Source organism: Beta vulgaris, chromosome 8 (assembly GCF_026745355.1).
Source record: "Beta vulgaris subsp. vulgaris cultivar EL10 chromosome 8, EL10.2, whole genome shotgun sequence".
NCBI lineage: Eukaryota > Viridiplantae > Streptophyta > Magnoliopsida > Caryophyllales > Amaranthaceae > Beta > Beta vulgaris.
Window position 1 is genome coordinate 10,563 of NC_079209.1, and position 8,743 is coordinate 19,305.

Here is an 8,743-nt window from a genome sequence, read left to right on the forward strand (position 1 = left end):
CGCCTGTGAGGCATTTTTCGTGATTACTTAAAACTATCCTAAAAAGGCAACACGAAACCTTTGGAAGACTTTGGCTTTCACTATTTGGGGCCCTTTTGATCAAATGTGCTTTACAGTGCCATTTGATGAAAAATCAAACATATTTTCAAAATCCTCCGAGTTAGTGAACCGGGGTACACGCCTGAGTGTTATTTCAGAGATTTCATAAAATCAAACTAAGGATGGCTCTTCTGGTCACCGAGTAGACTTAGGGTTCCTGTACATTGATTTCTAGACGGTCGAAGTTCCTTCTGATGCCATTTTTCTAAAGTTTTCAGCAATTCTTTAAAATCTCTATGTTCGATGACCCCCGGTACACGCCTATGAGGCATTTTTCGTGATTACTTAAAAAAACTATTGTTAAAAGGCAACACGAAACCTTTGGAAGACATTGGCTTTCACTGTTTGGAGTCCTTTTGGTCAAATGTGCTTTACAGTGCCATTTTATGAGAAATCAAACATATTTTCAAAAATCCTCCGAGTTAGTGAACCGGGGTACACGTTTGAGTGTTATTTCGAAGATTTCATAAAATCAAACTACGGAGGCCTTTTCTGGTCCCCGAGTAGAATTAGGGTTCCTGTGTATTAATTTCTAGACGGTCGAAATTCCTTCTGATGCCATTTTTCTAAAGATTTTAACAATTCTTTAATATTTCTATGTTCGGTGACCCCCGATGCACGCCTGTGAGGCATTTTTCGTTATTACTTAAAACTATCCTAAAAAGGCAACACGAAACCTCTGGAAGACTTTGACTTTCACTATTTGGGGCCCTTTTGGTCAAATGTGCTTTACAGTGCCATTTTATGAGAAATCAGACATATTTTAAAAAATCCTCCGAGTTAGTAAACCGGGGTACACGGCTGAGTGTTATTTCAGAGATTTCATAAAATCAGACTAAGAATGGCTCTCTTGGTCACCGAGTAGACTTAGGGTTCCTGTGTATTAATTTCTAGACGGTCAAAGTTCCTTCTGATGCCATTTTTCTAAAAATTTCAACAATTCTTTTAAATTTTTATGTTCGGTGACGCCCGGTACATGCCTGTGAGGCATTTTTCGTGATAACTATTTGGGGCCCTTTTGGTCAAATGTGCTTTACAGTGCCATTTTATGAGAAATCAAACTTATTTTCAAAAATCCTCCGAGTTAGTGAACCGGGGTACACGCCTGAGTGTTATTTCAGAGATTTCATAAAATCAAACTAAGGATACCTCTTCTGGTCACCGAGTAGACTTAGGGTTCTTGTGTATTGATTTCTAGACGGTCGAAGTTCCTTCTGATGCCATTTTTCTAAAGATTTCAACAATTCTTTAAAATCTCTATGTTCGATGACCCCCGGTACACGCCTGTGAGGCATTTTTCGTGATTACTTAAAACTATCCTAAAAAGGCAACACGAAACCTTTGGAAGAATTTGGCTTTCACTATTTTGGGCCCTTTTGGTCAAATTGCTTTATAGTGCCATTTCATGAGAAATCAATCATATTTTCAAAAATCCTCCGAGTTAGTGAACCGGGGAACACGCCTGAGTGTTATTTCAGAGATTTCATCGTATCAAACTAAGGATGCCTCTTCTGGTCCTCGAGTAGACTTTGAGTTCCGGTACATTGATTTCTAGACGGTCGAATTCCTTCTAATGCCATTTTTCGGTGACGCCCGGTACATGCATGTGAGGCATTTTTCGTGATAACTTAAAACTATTGTTTAAAGGCAACACGAAACCTTTGGAAGACTTTGACTTTCAATATTTTGGGTCCATTTAGTCAAATGTGCTTTACAGTGCCATTTTATGAGAAATCAAACATATTTTCAAAAATCCTTCGAGTTAGTGAACCGGGGTACACGCCTGAGTGTTATTTCAGAGATTTCATAAAATCAAACTAAGGATACCTCTTCTGGTCACCGAGTAGACTTAGGGTTCCTGTGTATTGATTTCTAGACGGTCGAAGTTCCTTCTAATGCCATTTTTCTAAAGATTTTGACAATTCTTTAAAATTTATATGTTCGGTGACCCCCGGTACACGCCTGTGAGGCATTTTGTCGTGATTACTTAAAACTATCCTAAAAAGGCAACACGAAACCTTTGGAAGACTTTGGCTTTCACTATTTGGGGCCCTTTGGTCAAATGTGCTTTACAGTGCCATTTTCTAAGAAATCAAACATATTTTCAAAAATCCTCCGAGTTAGTGAACCGGGGTACACGCCTGAGTGTTATTTCAGAGATTTCATAAAATCAAACTAAGGATGGCTCTTCTGGTCACCGAGTAGACTTAGGGTTCCTGTGCATTGATTTCTAGACGGTCGAAGTTCCTTCTGGTGCCATTTTTCTAAAGATTTCAGCAATTCTTTAAAATCTCTATGTTCGATGACCCCCGGTACACGCCTGTGAGGCATTTTCCGTGATTACTTAAAAAACTATTGTTAAAAGGCAACACGAAACCTTTGGAAGACATTGGCTTTAACTATTTGGCGTCCTTTTGGTCAAATGTGCTAAACAGTGCCATTTTATGAGAAATCAAACATATTTTCAAAAATCATCCGAGTTAGTGAACCGGGGTATACGCCTAAGTGTTATTTCAGAGATTTCATAAAATCAAACTAAGGATACCTCTTCTGGTCATCGAGTAGACTTTGGATTCCTGTGTATTGATTTCTAGACGGTCGAAATTCCTTCTGATGCCATTTTTCTAAAGATTTTAACAATTCTTTAATATTTCTATGTTAGGTGACCCCCGATACACGCCTGTGAGGCATTTTTCGTTATTACTTAAAACTACCCTAAAAAGGCTTCAAGAAACCTTTGGAAGACTTTGGCTTTCACTATTTGGGGCTCTTTTGGTCAAATGTGCTTTACAGTGCCATTTTCTGAGAAATCAAACATATTTTCAAAAATCCTCCGATTTAGTAAACCGGGGTACACGCCTGAGTGTTATTTCAGAGATTTCATAAAATCAAACTAAGAATTGCTCTTCTGGTCACCGAGTAGACTTAGGTTCCTGTGCATTGATTTCTAGACGGTCAAAGTTCCTTCTGGTGCCATTTTTCTAAAGATTTCAGCAATTGTTTAAAATCTCTATGTTCGATGACCCCCGGTACACGCCTGTGAGGCATTTTCCGTGGTTACTTAAAAAACTATTGTTAAAAGGCAACACGAAACCTTTGGAAGACATTGGCTTTCACTATTTGGAGTCCTTTTGGTCAAATGTGCTAAACAGTGCCATTTTATGAGAAATCAAACATATTTTCAAAAATCATCCGAGTTAGTGAACCGGGGTACACGCCTGAGTGTTATTTCAGAGATTTCATAAAATCAAACTAAGGATACCTCTTCTGGTCATCGAGTAGACTTAGGGTTCCTGTGTATTGATTTCTAGACGGTCGAAATTCCTTCTGATGCCATTTTTCTAAAGATTTTAACAATTCTTTAATATTTTTATGTTCGGGGACACCCGATACACGCCTCTGAGGCATTTTTCGTTATTACTTAAAACTACCCTAAAAAGGCTTCAAGAAACCTTTGGAAGACTTTGGCTTTCACTATTTGGGGCTCTTTTGGTCAAATGTGCTTTACATTGCCATTTTATGAGAAATCAAACATATTTTCAAAAATCCTCCGAGTTAGTAAACCGGGGTACACGCCTGAGTGTTATTTCAGAGATTTCATAAAATCAAACTAAGAATGGCTCTTCTGGTCACCGAGTAGACTTAGGGTTCCTGTGTATTGATTTCTAGACGGTCGAAGTTCCTTCTGATGCCATTTTTCTAAATATTTCAACAATTCTTTTTAATTTCTATGTTCGGTGACGCCCGGTACATGCCTGTGAGGCATTTTTCGTGATAACTATTTGCGGCCCTTTTGGTCAAATGTGCTTTACAATGCCATTTTATGAGAAATCAAACATATTTTCAAAAATCTTCCGTGATAGTGAACCGGGGTACACGTGTGAGTGTTATTTAAGAGATTTCATAAAATGAAACTAAGGATGGCTCTTCTGGTCATCGAGTAGACTTAGGGTTCCTGTGTATTGATTTCTAGACGGTCGAAGTTCCTCTGATGCCATTTTTCTGAAGATTTCAACAATTTCTTAAAATTTCTATGTTTAGGGTCCTTTCGGTCAAATGTGCTTTACAGTGCCATTTTATGAGAAATCAAACATATTTTCAAAAATCCTCCGAGTTAGTGAACCGGACTACACGCTTGAGTGTTATTTCGGAGATTTCATAAAATCAAACTAAGGATTTCTATTCTAGTCCCCGAGTAGACTTAGGGTTCCTATGTATTGATTTCTAGAAAACCAAAGATCCTTCCGATGCCATTTTTCTAAAGATTTCAACAATTTTTTAAAATCTCTATGTTCGGTGACCCCCGGTACATGACTGTGGGGCATTTTTCGTGATTACTTAAAACCATCCTGAAAAGGCAACACGAAACCTTTGGAAGACTTTCGCTTTCACTATTTGGGGACCTTTCAGTCAAATGTGCTTTATAATGCTATTTTTTGAGAAATCAAACATATTTTCAAAAATCCTCCACAACAAGAATGTCACTCTTTTCCGTCCGCCAAAATCGGACGCTAAAAACACGGAATCGGACGCTAAAAAAATTAGCGTCCGTCATCGGTCGCTAAAAGGCTGGTGCAAAACCCCTGGTCCGCAGGCAAATTTGTACGCTAATTAGCGTCCGAAATTAACAATCAGCGACCGCTTATAAGGGGACGCTAATTAGCGTCCAAATTTGCCTGTGGACGCTAATGTTTAAATTTCGGACGCTAAACGTTGAAACCAAATGCTCAAACAGGCCCATCATTATCAGCTTTCACTTACCCAAATTTTACTTTATCATTTTTATTTAATTCATTTCAAAATGAACAATGTCAGAATAACAAAAATTGAGAATTAAACAAATGAGAATTTTATTTAAATTAAATATATATAATTACAATCTAATACCAAAATTTAGTACTATAATAGTATAATTACATTGTAACTACTCAATCTAATACTATAATATTATAATCTAATACAACTTCAATCTAATACTAGTCCGAGCCACTGCCAATGCCGAGGTACTGCACCACCACGCCAGCCACCGCACCACCAGAAACCTCACCAGCACATCAGCCACATCTCCGCTGCATCAGCCACCCCTCCAACGCGCCAGCCACCTATTCTCATCTTTGTCTCTTTCTCCAACATTTGATTCAGCTCCTCCAGACTGCTGCCTTCAAAAACTAATGAGCATTCTCCCTCTGCTTCATCAACAATATTTCCATCATCGTCCACAACGTTATAGTGTATAACTCGGCCTTCATTCTTTACACTTGATGCACCAAATCCGCTATGCTGCAGTTAGACAGATTACCAACAATTTCTTAAATCCTAGGCAATGTAACTTCATAAAATTTCACATAACAAACTCAGATATCCCAACTACCTTGTATAGTTGTATGTTTATTTCCTAGAGCAAGAAATGTCCAGAGATCCACGATCGACATAGAATTGATAAAATCCACATATTTTAATTTAACAATTACTTTTCGTGTTTCAGTTAACATGCCAGTTTCAGTTTGACATATAGATAAAAGAAAATGATTCAAAATAATTGCCTTGTCTCCAGCCTGAAGTGTAAATACAAAGAAAATTTTTAGGAAAAAAAGGAGAATTTTTTTCAGCACCACTAGCAGATATAAGTTTCTTATTTACACTTTTTTCCTTAATCTTCCTGGCTTCCAGATGAAAGGAAGGTATAAGCCTTTGCACTTATCAATAACTTCTTCATTATAGCCATGCTTGTTCATAATATCACCTTAAGAAACTTTAAAACCAATATCAAATTTGTAAGTGCCTATATTCAGATATGTTCATATAAAGAGTTTTTCTGATGAAAAGAAGGAAACCTTACCCGTCTTGGTTCCTTGTGTATGACTCTGATATCTTTAAAACCTATAAAAGGACGAAAGATATCTATGATCGCAAGTCAAGGAAAGGCAAGTTATGAAGATGAAGAATAAGGCCTAAATGAACAAAACCAATTTGAGAACCTTACAGAACAGTTTTACACAACCTTTTTTTTGTATTTAAGAGTATTATTATTTTTAAATGAATCAAGATATTGCATGATTTAGAAATTTAAAACAAAAAACAACCTCAATGGTGAAATAAGTCCAGAATTAGCCCAACTTCCTGAACTTGTAAACAACCCTTCTGGGATGCTTCCATTCAAGAGGTTACCCTTAAGTTATAGGGTTTTTAGCTCAGTGCAGTAAACTACTGAAGTGGGTAAGTTTCCAGTAATCTTGTTGTTTGACAAACTGAGAGATTGAAGTAATTTGAGGTCACCCATTGACATGGGTAAAACTCCTGTCAAACCATTCTTTGAGAAATCTAAATGTTGCAAATTGATCAAATTTCCAACCCACTGAGAAAATTCATCAGATAAGGTATTATTAGCTAAACTTAAGAAAACTAGAGACTTGAGTGTACCAAATGTTGTGGGAATTTCTCCAGTAAAAAAATTATTGCTTAGATCAAGTTTAAGCAAATGAGGACAAAGACCAATATCAAATGGTATAGAATCTGAGAATTGGTTACCTTGCAAATGTAATTCTTTGAGATTATGCAAGGTATAAATACCAGTAGGAAAATTATCAGAAAGGAAATTGTTAGAAAAGTCTAACAATCTAAGCCTGTTTAAAGCAAAAATCCAACTATTTTGTGCAAATGGATTACCAGAAAAATGATTGTTTGAGAGTTTAAACCAGTTAGAACACTACATTTGGAGAGTGAACTAGGAATTGGACCTTTAAAGGAGTTTCCTGATAAAGAAAGGTAGTTTAAAGACTGAAAAGTTTGGAATGTGTCATCAGGTAATGGACCAGATAACACATTTCTGTGTTAGATCAAGGTATCTTAGAGAAGAACCCAGATTGGAAAATGAAGTTGGAATTTGCCCAGTAAATTTGTTAAAACTAAGATCAAGTGTGTGAAGTTTAGGAAGTTGGGCTAGTTCTTTTCACCAGTAAGGTTGTTATACAATACAAAAAATCAAACAAAGGCAATGCATAAAGATACTGCAACTTACTTGCATCAGTTGTGGGAGGAGAGTGTGCTCCTTCAAACCAGGATGACAATGGCCTATCATCATCAGAAGCATTGCTTGACATTCTAGCATCTCTGGCTACTCGATCGTTGAAAACATCAATGGCTCTAATTCTAGAGTTATCTACAGCAACTGCCAATAATACAGAGAAATTCACATCAGCAAAGTTAAATATAAACAAGTTAAGATATTCATAAATACAAATTGAAACAAGACAGATTAGCATGATGATGATCAAATATCAATCAGAGAAGAACGAAAAAAAAAACGAAAAATTGATTTCTGATAAGGGAATTAAGAAACCCTAAACCTATATCTGATGAGGGTTTAGGATTACACGGTACATCTATATCTGATATTTTCCCAAAAATAACCCAGCCCTAAATTGATTAAAAAAAAGTATACAGATTGATTCCTAAAAAGCGAAGAACAAAAAAAAATGAAAAACTAATTTCCCAAAAAGCCGAAAATTCATGCATAAAAAAAACGAAAATTCATGCCCAAAAAACCAGATCTGGAAACAACATTCATAACACAACAAACAACTCAAAATCTCAGAAAAATTAAAAGATGAAAACCAAAAAACCAAAGACAAAAAACCCAAAATCGTGAAATTGAATAACCAAATCGAAAATAAAAACACACAAAATCAGAATCTCATAAAACCGAAAACTCAAAAAAAATAAAGAAAAATCGAAAAACATAAAAAATTAAAAAATCTTAGGGAATTCAGATCTAGGAAAAATCGAAAAACTAAGAACAAGAAAACGCAAAACGAAATTGAGTAGAAATACCTGATTTCGTGAGATCGGAAAGAAAGAGAGAGCACCAAAATGTGAGATGAGAGTGAGGAAGAGAGAGAAACGTGAGATGAGAGTGAGGGAGAGAGAGGCGCGGGTTGGGGTTGATATTTTGGTCGACTAGAGGTTTTTTTTTTATTTATACCTCGTATTTAGCGTCCGTCATTCGGATGGTATTTTAACTATACAGACGCTAATTAGCGTCAGTTAAAAATAATGGACGCTAAATATCAAAAAGCGGACGCTAATTTGCATCTGTCGTTTATCGGACGCTAATTTTAATTTAACCGTCCGCTTATATCGTCGGACGCTAAATTCAGACGCTAAAAAGGCGGATTCTTGTTGTGCTCCGAGTTAGTGAACCGGGGTACACGCCTAAGTGTTAATTCGGAGATTTCACAAAATCAAACTAAGGATGCCTCTTCTGGTCCCCGAGTAGACTTAAGGTTCTTGTGCATTGATTTCTAGGGGGTCAAAGTTCATTCTGATGCCATATTTCTAAAGACTTCAACAATTCTTAAAAATCTCTATGTTCGGTGAACCCGATACACGCGTATAAGGCATTTTTCGTGACTACTTTAAACTATCTTAAAAAGGCAACACGATTCCTTTTCAAGATTTTGGCTTTCACTATTTGAGGCCCTTTCGGTCAAATGTGATTTACAGTGCCATTTTATGAGAAATCAAACATATTTTCAAAAATCCTCCGAGTTAGTGAATCGGAGTACACGCCCGAGTATTATTTCGAAGATTTCATAATATTAAACAAAGGATGCATATTCTAGTCCCCGAGTAGACTTAGGGTTCC

The 8,743-nt window shown here is 36.6% G+C and overlaps 1 long non-coding RNA gene across 2 annotated transcripts; it reads right to left on the reverse strand.

The window, feature by feature from the left end:
• Positions 1 to 5,765: 5,765 nt before the first annotated feature.
• Positions 5,766 to 8,349, reverse strand: LOC130589687 (uncharacterized). 2 transcript variants are annotated; one of them, XR_008967315.1, is made up of 3 exons: positions 7,930 to 8,349; positions 7,118 to 7,267; positions 5,766 to 6,000 (listed from the first exon to the last, which is right to left on the reverse strand). It is a non-coding gene; the product is annotated as an uncharacterized LOC130589687 (long non-coding RNA). The 2 variants fall into 2 exon arrangements; XR_008967314.1 differs by having other exon boundaries at positions 5,779 to 5,979; positions 7,930 to 8,348.
• Positions 8,350 to 8,743: the final 394 nt, after the last annotated feature.